At 36.7% G+C, this 20,017-nt stretch overlaps 2 long non-coding RNA genes across 3 annotated transcripts; one reads left to right on the forward strand and one right to left on the reverse strand.

The window, feature by feature from the left end:
- The first annotated feature begins 325 nt into the window (after positions 1 to 325).
- LOC127500923 (uncharacterized) lies at positions 326 to 8,417 on the forward strand. Its single transcript, XR_007926468.1, has 3 exons — positions 326 to 2,818; positions 3,008 to 3,060; positions 3,265 to 8,417. It is a non-coding gene; the product is annotated as an uncharacterized LOC127500923 (long non-coding RNA).
- A 142-nt stretch (positions 8,418 to 8,559) lies between these two features.
- Positions 8,560 to 18,468, reverse strand: LOC127500924 (uncharacterized). Of its 2 annotated transcripts, XR_007926470.1 has the most exons (6): positions 18,218 to 18,468; positions 17,432 to 17,616; positions 11,555 to 11,632; positions 10,362 to 10,489; positions 8,900 to 8,929; positions 8,560 to 8,722 (listed from the first exon to the last, which is right to left on the reverse strand). It is a non-coding gene; the product is annotated as an uncharacterized LOC127500924 (long non-coding RNA). The 2 variants fall into 2 exon arrangements; XR_007926469.1 differs by lacking the exons at positions 17,432 to 17,616; positions 18,218 to 18,468 and having other exon boundaries at positions 11,555 to 16,240.
- Between the last annotated feature and the right edge of the window lie 1,549 nt (positions 18,469 to 20,017).

Below are 20,017 nucleotides of genomic sequence, written 5' to 3' on the forward strand. Positions count from 1 at the left end.
TTACTCTTTTTAATTAGCTTAAATAATGAATTATGCAATTTTGCCGATTAAAGGCGGGTTAATCAGAGAGTTTCGGGTAAATGACTCCACAGAGCTGCTCTGACATGCCAGCGATTCCCAGAAAAACTCATCAGGAAAGCAGAAGGAGCTCCAACATGCAGAGGTTTTCTTGGAAAACTGTTCATCCATCTTGTAGCGCAATAAAGATGAAACAGGTGTGTGTTTTAACTGTCCTCAGGCGTGTTCCCGCACACACTGATGATTGACAGGTGAGATTGTTTTGAAGCTGACAGCCTCTGATTGGACGATTTCAACATCATCCCGCCCACCACTGTTTTTTTTTTTTTTTTTTTTTTTTTTAATTTAACGTATATAAGTAAATGTTAGAACTAAAAAAAAGAATTTAACAACAACAATAGAATTATAAACAGTAGACAAAAAGAGGGAAACTGTTGATTTTTAGTTGTTTTAGCTGATTTTATAGCTTGTTGTCATTTTAAGTCATCATAAGGCCCTTTTAAAGATTTAATAATAGCCCCGGGGCCCTGGATGAGAGCCACTGGTTTACTGGCAGTGATCCTCCTGGTAATTGTCAGCAGCGTGGGTTAAGTGTGTGTACAGGGTTAACCGGGAGACAGTGTCTCAGGATGGGACGGGACGAGAGAGCGCTGTTTCCTCATCTGATCATCTCTGATTGTTTATAAGCAAATGTTAGAACTCAAAAAAGAATTTAACAACAATAATAGAATTATAAACAGTAGACAAAAAGATAATAAAATAAAATAAAACCCCACCCTCCACTGGCAGAGCCTGGATTGTGTCCCAAATGACGTACTATATACACTATGTACTCAACCGTGTAGTGTATGAATTTAAGTTATTTTGTCATTCTGTTCAGTCTATTAGCCCCGCCCCCTCCACTACTACAGTTGAGTGCATGAAGTGTCCAAAATTGCACACTTCGTTTTTTCCATTAATTAAGTGCATCATTTAAAGTGTACTTTTTCTATGTGAAATTTTGAGTGAACACACTACTCACACTATATATACTAGAAAACGTCAAAGAATAGTGCGTAAGTACGCAAATTGGGATGCACTTCATGTTTGTAATAGCGTATTAATACTTTAGAGCTGCACGATATTGAAGAAAAATGCGATATGTGATAACTTATTAAATAATGCGATACTCAATATGCGTTATGTAAATTCTGTCATTAATTCCTCTCCCTCATGCCGTTCCACACCCGTAAGACCTTAGTTCATCTTCAGAACACAAATTAAGATATTTTTGATGAAATCTGAGCGGTATATGACTCGCCCATAGACAGCAATATAATCAAGGTCCAGAAAGGTACTAAAGACATCGTTAAAACAGTCATGTGACTGCAGTGGTTCAACCTTAATGTTATGAAGAGACGAGAATAATTTTTGTGCGCAAAAACAAAACAAAAATAACAACTTTATTCAACAATCTCTTCCCTTCCCCACATTGCAGACCTTCCGTGTTTACGTCCGAACGCCGGCTCAGTATTGGCTAAAGCTGGTCCTGTGATCAGCAAGACGCGTGCGTGTGATGCTGACGCAGGAACCAGCGTTAAGACGTAAAAACATACTAATACATTTGCAGTTTCTGCCATATATTTGAAATACCCAGATGGCTTACTACTTTCACTGTATATAACCTGATCACACTGTGTCTCATTATTTGATCAAACTGACAAAACTGACGGCATTTTACACTAAATTGGATTAAAATTACTAAATTTATTTCCGAGATGATAAATGGAAGTTCTACATTAAACTTGTGAAGTGATGAGGTAATGACACTGTGTAATACTACTGTTGGAGATGTTTGTTACTGTATACTCTTTCAGATACTGTTTTACAGCAAGTACACTAGTAATCCGTTGTGTTGGGTTCAGAAGCTTGTGAATCTGTTGTTGATGTGGATGAATTCTGATCCGTTCTGCTGGATTCATCTGATCTTCACTGCTGCTGTTTGAAGAGCTGAAGGCAGAATGAACGTTGACCAGAGACAGGCAAATATTTACTCCGGTAAAAGTGCAAACGCAACAGATTTCCCACATGTCAGAACCTGTAAAGATCCATATTGTTCCTGTCAGTTGGACCTCCTTCTCTCTCTCTCTCTCTCTCTCTCTCTCATTCGCTTCAATTCAGTTCAATTCAAATACCTTTATTGGCATGACAAAAGTACATTTTGTATTGCCAAAGCAATAAAACAACATAGAAAAATAGTTTTTTAACTTAATTAAAATTTCAGATAAAATATTGAAAGTTATATATACTCTAACCCTATAAAGTCAAATAAAATAAAAGAATAATAAATAACGATTATGATGCAGAAACTTTGTAACAATTTTTCCTCTCTATCTGATCTGATCTATGGATTTCTATTTTCACCAATTCTTCACTAGAGTCTCTGAACATTTCTAGATTGAGTGGTCAGTAACTGAGGTGTTGGTCTGGATGTATCTGAGGACCTCTGATCTCGTGATCCAGTTATATGACCTCTGAACTTCAGATTCTGTTCTTTTTCCACATCGATGTCAGACTGTCCTCAGTATTCAGTTACCTCACATCTCACCAGTACACTAGTAAACAAAGTGAACGAAGGACTTTAAGGCAGCTGTAGGCAAACAATAAAGAGTTATGATATTATGAATGACTTAATACTCACTGTTGGCTCTCAAACCAACCTGAACCAAAACACATATGAACCTCTAGAATCATCTCATCATTTCATCTGTGCATGGGTGAAGATCATTAACCAGACAACCAGATCCTCACCGGTGCAAAGGTATGTTCACTACATCATCACACTGTAAATAATATGAACAAATACATTAAATAATACAGCTAAATTCTTCTTCTAACAGATGTGTGTTAATTTAGTGCATGCAAATGCACCTAGTTATTTATTTTATACATCTGTAGTCAGATCAAATAATGATTGGATATTAAAATGTCACTTTTATCTGTTTCTCAGGTCCTGCCTTGGGAGAAAAAGAATCATTATGCTCTCCGCAAAAAGCCTTCAATGTAAATGTGCTGTACTCTTTTATTTGTGTGTATATTTAATTGTGCACTGTATTGATATTTAGTGGCTTTATGCATGAAATAGCAGAAGGATATTACAAAAAAGTATTTATTTATATTTTTTCTTTTACATTCTGTTAGGGTAGTCAGCAGACTACTCATGTGATAACTACTTTAACATTAATTGTTCATGTATTGTTCATTCAGGTTAGTGGGTCAAAGGATCATGCCAGCATTGCCAATGTAAATATACTGTATACACACCTGCAGATCTACAGGACGCACTTCATCAATGATCAGTAAGTTCTTCATGCGTACTATGAAGGTACGGGGATTCAGATTAGGCTGATGTCTGATCTTGATTAAAGTGACTCTAGTTCCTGCTTCATTTTATTTTTCAGGATTCTTTGATAAATAGAAAGTTCAAAAGAACAGCATTTATTTGAAATAGAATCTTTTGGATCATTGTAAATGTCTTTACTGGCACTTTTGATCAATTTAAACAATTTAAAATGAATAAAAGTATTAACTTTGTAAAAAAAAAAAAAAAAAAAACAGAACCGTAGTACATTTGACATAAAGCCAATATACTGTTTGCTATCTGCAAATATGATCTGCTGTGTAGAAATATAACAGTTCATTTGTGTGATAATGCTAATGTGGAGCTGTGAAGTGTTTTTTTTTTTTTAAAGATCAAGGAAAACTGGATTCCTCATGACACAAGATCTCAGTCTCTGATCTTTTTTCAGATCCGCCATTAGAGGGCAGATGATCTTACCTTTAACACTGAGGAATCTGGGAAATAAACCAGTCTCTCAACTCCACAGCCACTTTAAAGGATTAGATCACTTCTGAATTAAAATTTCCTGATAATTTACTCACCCTCATGTCATCCAAGATGTTGTCCAATGATGATCCAAAGATGTCTTTCTTTCTTCGGTGGAAAAGAAATTAAGGATTGTGAGGAAAACATTCCAGGATTTTTCTCCATATAGTGGACTTCACTGGGGTTCAACGGGTTGAAGGTCCAAATGTCAGTTTCGGTGCAGCTTCAAAGAGCTCTACATGATCCCAGACGAGGAATAAGAGTCTTATCTAGAGAAACCATCGGACATTTTCTAAAAACATAAACATTATGTACTTTTTAACCACAAATGCTCGTCTTGCACTGCTCTGTGATGCTCCACACATTACGTAATCATGTTGGAAAGGTCACGCGTGACGTAGGTGGAAGTACCGATCCAGTGTTTACAAAGCGAACGTCAAAGACTAAGTCAAACGCCCTTTACAAAAAAAGGTAAAACAACGATGTCGGACGATTTTGAAGTTGGAGGAGAAAATGAGTTTTTTGCTCTACTGCGGTACTTCTGCCTACATCACGCGTGACCTTTCCAACATGATTACGTAATGCGTGGAGCATCGCACTATATGGAGAAAAATCCTGGAAGGTTTTCCTCAAAAACCTTCATTTCTTTTTGAAAGAAAGACATAAACATCTTGGATGGCATGGGGGTGAGTAAATTATCAGGAAATTTGAATTCTGAAGTGAACTAATCCTTTAAGGCAAGCCTTCAAGCATAGCAAAAAAGCATAAAGCTGCGGTATGCAGGGAAGGAGACCATGAGGCCGTTTTTATGAATGGATGTCAATGGAGGAGATTTAATGAATTCATTTCATGAATTGACAGCACATCAGCTAATCATTTTGGATTGATCTATTGTTAGAGTTACAGTGGAAAAAAAATGCTGTTTTATAAGAGAAGTCACAGACAATTCTGCGACAGGTAGGATTCAGTTTACTCAAACAGATTTACTGTCGCACAACTCTGAACGAAATTCAGTGACATCAAGGCACATGTGATCCAAGTTGGCTGTTACACTTTTAATAGACACGAACCCTTGTATCTCCCTCGGCTCAACTCCACCCATGAATGTAAGAGTTGAGAAGAGTTCATGAACTCCCACATGAGGCTCAGATGTGCTGCTTGTGTGTGTGTGTGTGTGTGTGTGTGTGTGTGTGTGTGTGTTTGATACCAACACCGATCTGAAGCCATAAACAGTTTTAATGTCAGATGAAATCAGCTTCAGCCGTTAAACAGAGAAATACACTAAACTACAGAATAACAGAGAAAACAAGATTTATAGATCAGATGATTTCACCAGGATAAAAGAGAGAAAACAAATTACCAATTTATTTTTTTCTGTTTGAATTTTTACATTCAATTTGTCTTCAAATTGATATCAAGATCTTGAAGACATTTTTCTCGAATGTAAAAACTATATATAACAAGTTTATATATAATATAATATAACATATTATTAATATACTATATATTTTATATAGTATTTAAATATAAATAAGAAATAATAACCTATTATAAATAGATTAATAATAATCTAAAAAATATATAGTTTCATGTATGATATAATATTGTATGTTGATAATATTTCTTATAATCTAATATTTTCAGAAAGTGAAAGCAATGAAAAGCATCAGATGAATATTTGAGCACAAGCTACTGAACTCTATTAATATCAGTGCTGTTTATCATAACTTTAGCAAAGATACTCCTGAATTACTGAGGCTGGTCAAGCATTGATGCAGATCTGATCGGAGTCTTCACCACAAAACACACTCAAACGGCCCTGAAATGAGAGACAAGATGAGACGCTTTACATCAGTGAATGTCACTTTATCAATCATCTCAATCTCATTTCTTACCCAGTTGACCCTCGTGCACTCTTCATATAGCAGCCCTTAATTGGTCCTTCGTGGACAAATTTGTGCATGAAGGTTTCAGGTGTGAACCCCAATTGTTTTTTTAAATGTCATATCACTATGTTAGATAAAATAAAAACAATTAATGAATTTTTTTTTTTAGAATTTTTGAATTTATATACCTCTAAAAGTACCATATTTTTATGTAAAATATGCTTATTTTTGTAATATTTAATATTTATTTTACTCCAGTAAAAAACAACAACAACAAAAAAACATTTCAGTAAGTACAGACAGCCAAAACCTAAAAATTTGTTGACTTTGGTGACATCTGGTGACACATGATGGTATAAAAATATAAAAATAGCAAATATATTAATAGCCACTATATGGCAGTACTCAGTGACTGCATACAGGCTGAAATCTATAAACCATTGTTTAACAAACTTAACTTCTTAAGTTTTAAATTTTATAAAAATTGTAGAATTTTAAAAAAAAAAAAAAACGTTTGTGTTGGGTGAGACTATACAAAGATGCCAAAATATGCTTACAGACAAATCTGACCATGCTATCAGGAAAAGACAAAGAAGGAGACACATTTTTTTACAGATTTACTAAACTCATTTGGGGTCAAACAAAATGTCACTGGACCCACTCATCATTTTAATCATACACTAGATTTAATTATATCACATGGAATCAGTCCTACTGATATAGAAATTCTACCACAAAGTGATGATATCACTGATCACTACCTTGTAACATGCGTACTGCATACTGCTGATATTTGTCAAATTGCGCCATGATATCGACTAGGTAGAACAATTCTTCCGACAACTAAAGATAAATTCACAAATAAACTGCCTGATCTGTCTCACCTGCTCATTGTACCCAAACACACAAATGATCTCGAGAACATGACTAGCAGTATGTGCACCACTTTCACTAGTACATTAGATACTGTTGCACCGATGAGATTAAAAAAGGTTAGAGAGAAAAATACTGCACCATGGTACAACAGTAATACTTACGCTATCAAGAGAGAAACTCGTAATCTAGAACGCAAATGGAGACAAACTCGTTTAGAGGTCTTTAGAATCGCGTGGAAAGACAGCTCGTCCCGTTATAGAAAGACTCTAAAAGCAGCCAGGGCCGAGCATCTCCGCAAACTCATAGAAAATAACCAAAACAATGACTTTATGAATTTTTTCACTGAAAAAATCGAAAGCATCAGAAATACGGTTGTAAATGTACAACCTTTGACAGAGTTTTATGATTCAGCCTCAATTATCACCCCTTAAGAACAGTTTCAGTGCTTTACAACTATAGGACAGGAAGAGCTAAATAAACTTATCACTGCGTCTAAACCAACAACATGTTTATTAGAGCCAATACCCACTAAACTACTGAAAGAGTTGTTACCTGTAGCAGAAGAGCCTCTTCTCAATATTATCAACTCATCTTTATCTCTAGGTCATGTTCCAAGACCGTTCAAGTTAGCAGTTATTAAGCCTCTCATTAAGAAACCACAATTAGATCCAAATGTACAGGCAAATTACAGACTTCTTGCAAAAAAACACCATCTATTAACATATTTCATATGTTACAAAAACAGCCTTCTTCCACCTCAGAAACATTGCTAAGATACGGAATATGTTATCTGTTTCTGATGCAGAAAAGTTAGTTCATGCTTTCATGACGTCTAGACTAGATTACTGTAATGCATTACTAGCTGGTTGCCCTGCTTCCTCAATAAACAAGCTACAATTGGTACAAAATGCAGCTGCTAGAGTTCTTACCAGGTCAAGAAAATATGATCATATAACACCAGTTTTATCATCTCTTCACTGGTTACCTATTAAGTTCCGTATCGATTATAAAGTACTGCTAATGACCTATAAGGCTCTAAGTGGTTTAGCTCCTGTGTACTTAACCGATCTTTTATCGCCCTACAATCCTTCACGCTCTTTAAGATCACAAAACTCTGGACTTCTGGTTGTACCTAGGATATCTAAGTCCTCTAAAGGAGGGAGAGCGTTTTCACATTTGGCTCCTAAACTCTGGAATAGCCTTCCTGATAATGTTCGGGGCTCAGACTCGCTCACCCAGTTTAAATCTAGATTAAAGACACATCTCTTCAGCCAAGCATTCACATAATCCATCTCATATCAGATCAATTGCACATGACTATCTTTGCTTAATGTTATGAACAGCAGCTATGCTAATTATTCTCCATTTGCTTTTCCGTTTTATCTCGGGACGCCCGTCCTGAGGTGACTAGAGAGTACATCAGTTTCAGTTTGGATCCAGCCTCTTAAGAAGACCTCAGATGATCAACACCTGTGAAGAGACGGCACAACTCCTGCGAGGACTTCAGAAGATGCAACATCTGGATCAACACGCACATTCCCAAATTTCTATATATCCTAATTATTGTTAATATGTAATTCATTTTTCCAGAAGCTCTTTGCTTCTACCTTCAATTAAATTGCTAACAGTGATTGTAAATTAATTGCCTAAATTATTACATTAGCTAACTGCATTCTCTAAATTGTAATGTTGACATGCATTCTCTGTAAAGCTGCTTTGAAACGATATGTATTGTGAAAAGCGCTATACAAATAAATGTGAATTGAATTTAATTGAATTGAGACAGAGTAATCATTAATTCTAACAAAAAACATCAAATTTAAATAACTTAAAAAAGTGCCAAACAGGTAAGAATAAACAATAAACCTAACAATAACTCAAAAGTAAATGGTAACACACAGATAAGAATAAATGTACATGTTTTATTTTGAAGCATCAACATCTTGCAGAAAGACTTTGATCTGACTTTGAAATGTGTGTATCAACTATACAGTGAAGATGATGATGATGGACAGGAGGATGAAGACGCTGTCATTAGTGCTCTTGTTTACAGCGTTATTAGTGTGCTGCGATTCTGCTGAAAAACACAGAAAATAATTACTGACTGTAATCTATAGTTTTATCATTTCATAGCTCACAAATATTGTTTTGATTGTAAAGTGTCTTGCTGCATCTTTCTTCATAATAAATGACATGTTTAAGTGTGAATGAAGTGTTCTGATATTATTGTTTCATAATTCGAACACTTTCTCACCGGCGAGTTCATCTGAAGACGGACAGAGATCTGATGGAACAGAAAATACTGCTTTATCTGGACAATAATCACATCAGATATTTGATTTTTAATTGTTTAAAGATTTTAATATTTATGTGTAATAACAACATCTTATTAATCTAATTAAATGCCCATATGATATTTTATGCTAATGATGTACACTATCATTTAAACATTTAAAGTAAACATAAAAAGTTGAAATTGTGACATGGAGAAAAAAAGAGTTTAGAGTCATTTTTAATTTACTTTTGTTATAATTTGAAGAGTTTGGTTCCAAAACGCGATAAACGCCATTTTCAAAAAAATTGAGTTTCCGCCAAAATCAGTATTGTATCTGGTCAGTATTGAAAAGTCATTTATTAATTTTACGCAAAATGCGATATCCGTCGTGTTATTCTGTCATGTTTTCTCCCTTTCTTTCCAAAACGCGACAAACGCCACTCTTCCTTTCTCTGCAGAATGCGATATATCCGCTCAACCAATCACAGCGCACCATTCCACACACTGTAAACAGTAATGGCGGCGCTCTGAATACACCCGGCATCCTAGTTTTCCAGAAAAATGAATAATTTTGACGGTATTGATGAACTTGTGGTGGTTTCTGCGGTGGGGAAGAAACGCAAGTCATCGAAATGTAATCATTTACGTGGGGAGATTAAGAAGATGAGGCACTCGAGTCGGGAGGAGGAAAAATGCCGGCTGTTGCTTGTTCCACGACAGCATCAAACTTCTGTCACGCTCCCCAAAACTGAATCATGGACAGTTTTTAAAAGCCGTTTTTAATGCCAATGTACTCGGTAAATTTTTATTTTAACCGTGCGGCGGCGCCAGATACTTTTTAATCGGTAATGACAAATGGAGACATAATTAATTTATAACATTAACAAGATGACCCGTTGAATTCATTTTGGGAGCGACGACTGAATGTATTTTTAGTAAAATGCCTGTATATAAGATTAGTATTGACAAAGTTCAGAGGCTGTCATATATGTGAATCAACTTTTACTTTGTTGTGTATTTTCAATATGAAAAATAACTTTTATATTGATGGATTAATTGTATTTTGAAAAAAAAAAACGTGTCATGGATTTATTGCATTTTGGGGAAAAAAATAATCTGTTTTTATAATAAACCTTTTAAAATCAAAATGTAGATTTAATGTTTTTATAACCAAAAGATGCTATGTGAAAGTTTGAAACAGAAAATAGTGGTTTTCATCTTGCCACTTTCTTGGTAAAGAAAACACCTTTTTACTCAAATTAATCAAAATTTGTTTTTAGCGTTTTGGAACCAAACTCTTCATACACTCTTTTTGTCACACTTTCAACTTTATCTCATAACTGACTTAGTGTGTCATCATTTTGACTTTTTATCTCATAATTATGTTATTTCATGTCATTTTATATCTCATGTGTCCTCCATGTGTGACGCTCAGACTCACGTCAGCAATCCATTCTGTGTCACAGGTGGGATCTGGAGCGTCACTCAGCTGACAGGAAGTTGATCCGTTGCTGAAATCTCTTCTGCAGCAGGTGAGAGCGTCCCGTCCGGACGGCAGCGCCAGCAGACCTACAGGAACCAGATCACAACGGTCTGCGCATGATCTACAGCTGGAGCTCAAACACGCTAAAGGCTGATTTAAGCTGGATTTATACTTTCGCCTGGCTCTGCTCCGCGAGCCTCTGCTGACTGCGCACGCACCTCCCCAAACGGACGAGACGTTTATACTCGACGTGCTCGCTGTTGTTCTGTTCTTTGAAACGACAGGGGGCGACTCAGAGAAATTGTTCTCTTGATCAGCGGTGAGAAGAAGAAAGGTACATGTGACGATGTTTATTCTAGTTTACACTTCACCAAAACCACACTGCAAAAAGAATTGTGTAAAACTTTAGAGATTATTACTTGCGACATTAGAACAAAATATGTTGTGGACGCATCGCTCGGGTGTTCGCTTGGGTGCGCACGACAAAAGCGATGTCATCGTGGCAATACCAGAAATAATCCCCTTTAATGAAAATAATGGTCCATGTTTAATAAAAATGTTCATGAAACTAAATGAAAATGTTTAGTGAAATTAGAAAATATTTAAGAGATTGTTCATTTAGTTGTATACCTGTTCTCATATCCATATATTTTGTTCTAATGTCACAAGTAATAATCTCAAGGTTTACTGGGTTTTACACGATTCTTTTTGCAGTGTGGTTTTGGTTAAGTGTAAACTAGAATAAACATCGTCACATGTACCTTTCTTCTTCTCATGTCTCTGAGTCATCCCTGTCGTTTCAAAGTATGAACTTCTCGTCTGTTTGGGGAGGCGCGTGCGCAGTCAGCGGAGGCTCGTGGTGCGGAGCCAGACTAAGGTATAAATCCAGCTTAACACGTTCAACACCTGCACATCTGCATCATCTCAGATGACACCATCACTGACAAAGACACTTATAACAGCTGTCAGACTCCATGAGTGCAGGTGTTCAGATTCTTTTGGAAGATATTTTAATTTTTAAAAGAAAACATCCCAGAATGCCAACATGAACAATAGCTTTAGGGAAATTTACTTTCACTTCTGAATGAATTAACGAGACCAAGTTTAAAGTTTTTCTTTCTTCTAATTACAGAAGAAAGAACATCACTTACATGTACACATTAGAACGTAGCTTCTGATCCTCCGTTTGTGAGCCATCGAGAACTCCAACTCTACCAAGAACTTCAGAACTGTGGAGGGAAAACCGAAATGAAAAAGAGAGAAAGGAGTGAAGTGGGTGTGACTCAATAACATGCATACAGGAGCTTTATCTGTCCTCTCTCTCTCTCTCTCTCTCTGTGTGTGTGTCTGTCTGTCTGTCATAATAAATACATAAAACTGCAAACATAAAACATGATGTTTTATTAACAAAGTTCAGCAGGAGCATGTTCAGATAATTAACCTAATTACAGATTTTTTCAATTGCTAACAAGCGTTTACCAATACTTAAAGTACTTTTTCTAAACTCTTGACAAAGCAACACACCTACATCACACAATTAGCCAAATAGTTAATTTTCTGCCCAAAACCATATTTTGTTAAATAAGCACAAACTCTACATTTCAAAATGCTAAAAACCTTTTTCAACATATACTAACTCTATCAAAACACAGCAAACCTGATTCAAAATAGAGTCGTTCTGTCAAAACTCTAGCACTAGTTTTCTATCCAACATGAACATATAGTCAAAGCGCAATGACTGTCAAAATACTAACAGTTGATGGCATTATGAAAACTGCATTACTTGTCCTGCTTCAGTTCTATATGAAATCCGTAGTTTTTAAAATTCAGTTTTATCCTATATTTAAAGATTGGAACATTAGGTCTTCATTTCTGACTTGCTGTGTTTAAGCATTTGCAAATAAGATGAGAAAGATCCATGATTTTGGTACGGGGTAAGCTTATATGAAAAGAAAATGTAACCATTTTAGAAACGTGTTAATTGACTGCATTTTGAGTGAAAATGACATGAATTGTGTTAATGGTATGGCCACAACAGACGGATATTCTGCTAAATGTGTTTAGAGTTTTGAGAATGTGACTACAGATTGGACAAAAGTATGTTAGCAATTGAAAAAAAACTGTAACACGATTTTTACTTGATAAAAGAGTCTAAACTGTCAGAAGGACTGGAGGAGATCGAGTGTGACAGGTTTATTAGGTCATGTTGTTCATGTGGGAAGGTCTGGTATTGTTTTCAGTCTTCTGCTCGTCTGCCGTCAGTCTGTGTTCTTGTTACTGTAACACACATCTGTGACATGCCTCTGGGCCCATACTACCTAAAGCGGGTGCACACTGTGCGATTTATAACAGTCCTTTACGATTGTTGCTTGTCAGACTGTACGATCCTGATCCTCATGTCACGCTGTGGGATCTCAGCTGTCATTTATGTCAGACTGTACAACAGTCAAGACATGTTAAAAACAGACGTGCACATGAAAACTTGTCTGGAGTTTTACGTTCGGTGACTGTGAGCTGCATTACACACGGGACTGAAATGGTGGCTAACAAAGACATCTCTAGCGTTAATTTTGATCACGGCTTGTCTTGAAAAACGAAGACAATTTGACGTTTGTTGTAGGAGAGATCACACTGCAGGACTGTGCGCCAAATCTTCTCACACTACCAGAATTTCGTCGGAGGAAAAATTTGATCGCAACGGTCATTAATCGGCTGTCTGTGAACATGTCAAACTAGCGATCAAAGACTACAGATTTTAGCCTAGGATTATAGGAATCTTTTAGGATTCTCAAAATTTGTCTCAAACAACCAAATCGTGGCCAAAATTGCACATTTTGCACCTGCCTTTAGTCGGCAGTGAGGCGGGACTTTGGAGGTAATCATCATGTGAAACACCTGCAGAGAATGACAGAAGGGTTTTTGGGTCTCTGATTTGGCCTCTTCTGTTACCCTCTTTGGTTTCCTGTTATTTTGGGTTGCTTTGTTGTGATTACTTGTTTGCTTTATGTATTAGTTTAGTTTATTAGGGATTTTATGTTCTGCAGGCCTGGTTGTTACGTTGGAACGTGTCTATTATTTTATGTTAATTATGTTTTTTATTTACTTTCCCACAGTGGTGCTTAAGTAAGTTTTGTTTATAAATACTTTTTGATTCACTTTCGTTCTCGTCGCCTCCCTCATCTCTCATGTTTCATGACTAATCGCTCAAACACGTTTGTGGAATCCATAACAAACGAGGAAGACTGACTCACTGATTTTACTACAGTCATTATTTCACATCTATTGGCAAATCCTTTAATGTTTAGTCATCAAACATGAATGTGTGATAATGAATCAGCGACTCTGATAAAACAACAAGCTGAAAATGTTAAATATCTTATTTTTTTAAAAATCCGTTTTATTTAAAATACAATACTTGGGTCTCTTTTTCAAAACTCTTCAGACAGTGAGCACAACATAAATCTATGTGGGATAAACTGTGGATCATTTATCATTGCTTTGGCACAAAATGCATTCAATGACGACATCTTTCAAATTACATTAATTCTTTTCTCACTTTGACACAACAAACACCAAAACTCAGTGTACCTACAGGCCAATTTGCACAAGCTTACAAGTTCAAAACAACAACATAATACAAAACAAGACAGAAATATGCTGTATTTCTACAGTAATATTGTAATGAAATATATACTGAATCTAAAAAAAATCAAATACTATCAAAGCAATCAGATAAAACTGAACACCAAGCATTAGTCTTTCAATTTCATTATCAACCATTCAAAAGGGAAAAACTTCTGAATAATTTTGTACTGTTATGTAAACATGGTTCATGTAACATAAATTGCAGTGAATTATAAACAATAGAGAGTGTTATTATTGTTTTGTTAAGAAATTCGCTTTATAAATAATCTTCCTGATCAGTTTCCTCTCATTAGCATACCAGATAGCTTAGAAGAACTTGATGTTACAACAGAAATATTGACTCTCTCTTTTCCAGCACAATCACAACATTCTATCGATCAAAACATTCTTTTAAATAGACTCAAAAATTATGTTGGCATTAGTGGAATTGCATTGGCATGGTTTAAATCATACTTATCTGAACGTTATCAGTTTGTAGTAGTGAACGAAGAGATGTCATATAGATCACAAGTTCAATATGGAGTACCACAAGGCTCAGTACTAGGACCGTTGCTGTTCACTCTGTACATGCTACCCTTGGGAGATATCATTAGGAAGCATGGCGTTAGTTTTCACTGTTACGCTGATGATACTCAGCTCTATATTTCTTCACGCCCCGACGAAACTTACCAATTCACAAAATTAACAGAATGCATAGCTGATATAAAAAATTGGATCACTAGCAATTTCCTACTACTAAATTCAGAAAAAAACAGAGATTTTAATTTTTGGACCAAAAACTTCTCCACGTAATAACCTAGAATACTGTCTAACACTTGATGGCTGCTCTGTTAAGTCTTCGTCGTCAGTTAGGAACCTGGGTGTGCTTTTTGATACCAATCTTTCATTTGAAGGCCATGTTTCTAGCATCTGTAAAACCACATTCTTCCATCTTAAAAATATATCTAAACTACGACATATGCTCTCAATGAAAAATGCAGAACAGTTAGTTCATGCGTTCATGACCTCAAGGCTAGATTACTGTAACGCTCTACTGGGTGGTTGTTCTGCTCGCCTGATAAATAAACTACAGCTCGTACAAAATGCAGCAGCTAGAGTTCTTACTAGAACCAGGAAGTATGACCATATTAGCCCAGTTCTGTCAACACTGCATTGGCTTCCTGTTAAACATCGTATAGATTTTAAAATCTTGCTAATTACTTACAAAGCACTAAATGGTTTAGCTCCCCAGTACCTGAGCGAGCTCCTAATTCATTATAGTCCTTCACGTCTATTGCGATCTCAGAATTCAGGCCAGCTGATAATACCTAGAATATCAAAATCAACCCCAGGCGGTAGATCCTTCTCCTATTTGGCACCTAAACTCTGGAACAATCTTCCTAGCATTGTTCGGGAAGCAGACACACTCTGTCAGTTTAAATCTAGACTAAAAACGCATCTCTTTAACCTGGCATACACATAACACATTATCTACTTAATTCAAATCATGTAAATTGTTACTGCATAGATTAGGTCAGCTGGAACCGGGAACACTTCCCATAACACCTGATGTACTCGTTACATCATAAGAAGAATGACGTCTATGCTAATATTAGTCTCTCTATGTTTATCCCGAGGTTTGCCACAGTCTGCCAGATCCAGGCCGTATCCAGATGAGATGAAGGACCTGCATCTAGACATGATGATAACGCTGCCCTGACATGTCAACTAATGCGAAGGCTCATTTCTCTGTCCTTTCCCTATGTATGGATAAAACATTATCAAAATGATTCCAGTTCCCATGGATCCGTAGAAACGACTAATTATTCTGTATTATGCGGACCAGACAAGTAATTTGGCAAATATCACTTTTTAAAAAAAAAGACTAAGCGTCTGCACACATAGGCTACACACTCAAACGCGCATACCTATAGACTAAACATGTAAATGAACGGCAAGAACGCATTAAAAGTCTTCTGTTTTCAGTTAAAAGGTGTCGTTTAAGCGGCCCCTAAGTAATAATTAACGATTTTTACAACGGAAGTGATTCAATCAAAAACTTTTATAATAACTTTTCCCTAGAGCTGCTGTAAAGCCAAAACAATCTGTCCATTAATTTTCCTAATATCAATGTGAAGCTGCTTTGAAACAATCTGTATTGTAAAAAGCGCCATATAAATGAAGATGACTTGACTGCACGCGGATGCGGTCAGACAGTGCATTCCTGACTCAGGAATCCTGAGTTATTTACACAGGATCTCATGAATGAAGATTTAAAAACGAAAGAAAAGATATCTGTTTTGGTCTATTGTAAGTTTAAAGTGTTTGTGATTTTAACACATAGCCTATATGTTTTACCACTTGCGTGAGGAACGTAGTATACAAATCTAAAGTGTTACTTTATATAAAGTTGTTTTTATATAAATATAAAGTAATTAATTGAATAAAACTTTATTTAAATGTAGTGCGTTTAAACGTGACATCTATGAAAGAGCCTATGTACAAAGAGAATCGCAATGCTGCTGACAAGCCATGTTCAGCAACAACTTTTGGATTTGAAATAAGTAAATGTGTTTGTGACATACAGCCATGGATCAGTTGCGCACTGCAGACGCGGAATGTGTGAAAGCAGAATAGCGCGTGCTGCTCCTGCAACACACACGCACCGCAAACGGATTAAAACAGGCGAAAGACTCGGTGCGAAAACGATCGCGATCGCTGCACAGACGCGCCGCCCCTGAAACGCGCTGCCGGACCGCATCTGTGTTCATTCCGAGCACCTGCGGAAAAACACGAGATATTCTACATTTATTTTTTAACCAATAAAAAAATTGGTTGCAACTTTCAGACACGACTGTCTTCTCACGTGTATAGTTCATTCTATAGCGTTATTATAATGACAAATGTCGAGAGCGCATTATTGCAACGCGAGAGCGCATCAAATGCGCGAGCTGGAATCTCTCCACTCACAGGTGGATTCCCTTCTCGGACAAAACTGGACTCTCTCTCTCTCTCTCTCTCTCTCTCTCTCAGATATTACATGTGCGCGCTCAAAGTTTGTCCTCCTGGATGTTGCCGGAAGCGCAGCATAATAGTGTGGGCAGAAACATTAATCTGCGCATATGAAAAGTTTGCCAACGAATGTAAATCAATATTTACATAACATAATAGCAGAAAACTTATATGTCTCACACGTGTCCCGAAAAATCACATATAGGCCTACTGTCCTGCAACAGATCTATAGCAGGAGGTCACCCTATTAATGATGGACGGGACTGATCGCAGCATAGTTCCTGAATTGCAACACTACTGAAACAAGCATTTTCTGTAAAGATGATTTGAAACTATATGTCTTGTGAAAATCGCAATATAAATTAACTGAATTGATCAAATCCGTCACTCACCATCCTGCGCGCGCTGCCTGCCGGATTCATTAATGAGCGCGGTGCGCGCGACTTATATACTCACATATAGACTCGCACCCGCCCTGCCCTGAATCAATCACATCGAGAAAAACCCACTCATCAGAATACCAGAGAGGTGATGCTCATGAATATCACGAGTGATGATAGTGATTGTTCTGAAACCACTGGAGAAAAAAAGCCACACTGAAGGCATATCTACAGACTGTCAAAGAACTTCTAATGAATTTCATATGGCTGAATAAATGAAGTAATTTCCTTACGAAAACTGCAAACTATCGTGAGGTCGTTTCACCTCGTTTCTGTAGTTAAACTGCACTTAAAAGACATAAATATTAAAGCTGTTATCAATTAATTACTGATCTGAATAATGACTCTTCTGTAGAGCTGCTTTACAGCAGAATCTGAATTTGTCTCATATTTGATGAAGTTTGCATCATTGATTCTGATATTTTTCTGTTTATTACTGTGAAGCTGTATCTGTAAATAAATAATGATCCCCGATTCATTTCTATGTATTCTTGACAGTAACTAGACTTGTAAATGATGTGACTATAACAGCAGCAGAGCTCTAGCGCCTCCTGCCCTGCTGAAGATGGAAATACAGCAGATTAATTCAGATCACACAGTCTGGTGCTCATTCTGATGTCTTCATATCATATAGTGTCAACACATCAGGGTTATGATAGTTACAGAAACTAAAACTACAACATGTACACGTATCTTCTGTGGAAGTCTCGGTCCGAATGTGATCATATGATGTCTTACCTGGCTGTCGGCGTATGTATTTCCATTCCTCCGCGCACCTGCTGGCGCAGACATCACACGTCATCATCACGTTCTGTATTGAGAGTTGTAGACAGACGTCAGTCGCAGAGAGCCACAAATAAACAGCAGCTGCCTTTTACAGTTCCTCCTGAACCAAAACGACCAGCTTATGCTGTGTTCACACCATGTCATAACCGTAATTACGAGATGGCAATCCGTGATGTTCTACCTGGAGCTGTTCATGTCCTCAGACTCGGATTTATGCGTTTCTATGTCAACACTATCAACGCTGAAATGAATCTGCAGCAGTCAGGTAGTACAATTATACAATTCAATTCAATTCACATTTATTTGTATAGCGCTTTTCACAATACATATTGTTTCAAAGCAGCTTGTGCTGTCTCTTCACAGGTGTTGATCATCTGAAGTCTTCATAAGAGCCTGGATCCAAACTGAAGCTGATGTACTCTCTAGTCACCTCAGGACGGGCGTCCCGAGATAAAACAGAAAAGCAAATGGAGAATAATTAGTGTAGCTGCTGTTCATAACATTAAGCAAAGATAGTCATGTGCAATTGATCTGATATGAGATGGATTATGTGAATGCTTGGCTGAAGAGATGTGTCTTTAATCTAGATTTAAACTGGGTGAGCGAGTCTGAGCCCCGAACATTATCAGGAAGGCTATTCCAGAGTTTAGGAGCCAAATGTGAAAACGCTCTCCCTCCTTTAGAGGACTTAGCTATCCTAGGTACAACCAGAAGTCCAGAGTTTTGTGATCTTAAAGAGCGTGAAGGATTGTAGGGCGATTGAAGATCTGTTAAGTACACAGGAGCTAAACCATTTAGAGCCTTATAGGTCAGTAGCAGTACTTTATAATCGATACGGAACTTAATAGGTAACCAGTGTAGAGATGATAAAATTGGTGTTATATGATCATATTTTCTTGACCTGGTAAGAACTCTAGCAGCTGCATTTTGTACCAATTGTAGCTTGTTTATTGAGGAAGCAGGACAACCAGCTAGTAATGCATTACAGTAATCTAGTCTAGACGTCATGAAAGCATGAACTAACTTTTCTGCATCAGAAACAGATAACATATTCCGTATCTTAGCAATGTTTCTGAGGTGGAAGAAGGTTGTTTTTGTAACATATGAAATATGATTTTCAAAGGACAAGTTGCTGTCTAATATAACATATAATATAATATAATAATATAACATCCAAGTCTTTAACTGTCAAGGATGGAGTAACAGTACATCCTTCTAAATGCAGATTGTAGTCTAAGAGATTCTGCCTATTTTAGCCTTTAGCCTATTTTAGTCGCTGATTCATTATCGCACATTCACGCTTGACGCCTAAACATTAAAATATTTGGTAATAGATGTGAGATAACAATTGTATTAAAATCAGTGAGTCATCTATGGGTCATTTCCTATTTTCATTTCCATATGTCTTCCTCATTTGTTAGGGATTCCACGAACGTGTTTGAGCGATTAGTCATGAAACCTAAGAGATGCGTGTTACAGTAACAAGACGACGGCAGACTGGCGGCAGACGTGCAGAAGACTAGGAACAATACCAGACCTTCCCACATGAACAACATGACCTGATAAACCCGTCACACTCGATCTCCAACAGTCTTTCTGCACTGTAAACCCTAACGCTCAAAATACTTAATTCGTTTGAGTAGGACAAACTTAAATTAAACAAATTAATTCAGTTAAATTAACTGTTATGAGTATTTAAAACTTTCTTTTACTTTTGAGTTCACAGCACTGACATATTTCAAGTAAACTAAA

The sequence above is a fragment of the Ctenopharyngodon idella genome, chromosome 19, assembly GCF_019924925.1.
Source record: "Ctenopharyngodon idella isolate HZGC_01 chromosome 19, HZGC01, whole genome shotgun sequence".
Taxonomy (NCBI): Eukaryota; Metazoa; Chordata; class Actinopteri; order Cypriniformes; family Xenocyprididae; genus Ctenopharyngodon; species Ctenopharyngodon idella.